Below are 944 nucleotides of genomic sequence, written 5' to 3'. Positions count from 1 at the left end.
CGCTGCCCTCTCCTCGCGCTGGCGCCCCTCTCTCTTGTCGACGACCACCTACTTCCAGACGACGGCGCGGCCGGGCAGTTCCCCATCGGCGTTCCCTCTCCTCGTGCCGTCATCGCCGTGGTGTCCCGCGTCCTTGCGGAGCACCCTGGGCTCTTCCACTGCGTCCACCTCACCCGCAGCACCATGGACGAACACCGAGGCGAGATTGCGCGCTGGCCCAACACCCTCGTTGCCAAGGGGATCCAAGAACTCGTCTTTGTCAACCTTCCTTGGCAGATTGACCTTCGCCTCCCGCCACGTTCTTCAGCTGCGCCTCCCTCACCCGCCTCTATCTCTGCGTCCGGAGGCTCCCGGACGTGGCCGTCATGCTGCACGGCGTCAGCTTCCCCAACCTCCGGGAGCTCGGCCTCTGCTTCATTGTGAGTGAATTGCAGAAAACATCGACATTGAAGGCTAGGGTTGCAAGAACCACACTTATACACTTTTGTGCCAAAAATCACTAATTCTGAGCCTTTTTTTTTTGCAAAAAACACTAGTTGACGGTTTTAACCCATTTAATGACGATCATGACAAGTGGAGCCCGAAAAGCTGACGTGGCAAAACACTTGCCCTAGATGGCGCTACAGGAGACCACCGAGACGTTTTTTTTGTTTTCCCCCTTCCCTCGAGGAGCTCCCACCCCACGGTCCAGCCTCCCCACATCCTCCCCGCACCGCCCGACCCCACCGGAGCGCCGTCGGCCGGCGGCAACCTGTCCCGGCCGCCCCGCTGCTTCTATCTCTCCCCTTTCCATCTTTCCTTTGAGCCCCCACAGCCATGGCTCCGACCAATAGCCAGCGCCGCCGAGCTTTGCAGCCGCCCTCATCGCCGACGACCCCAACCCCTCTGCTCCTGTCGATCGGCAATGCCGCCCCGACCCTTGTCTACGGCGAGGATCCCAGCCA

This window comes from Triticum dicoccoides, chromosome 3B (assembly GCF_002162155.2).
Source record: "Triticum dicoccoides isolate Atlit2015 ecotype Zavitan chromosome 3B, WEW_v2.0, whole genome shotgun sequence".
Lineage (NCBI taxonomy): Eukaryota > Viridiplantae > Streptophyta > Magnoliopsida > Poales > Poaceae > Triticum > Triticum dicoccoides.
The sequence above is the reverse complement of the archived record's forward strand: the minus strand, read 5'-3'. Positions refer to the sequence as shown.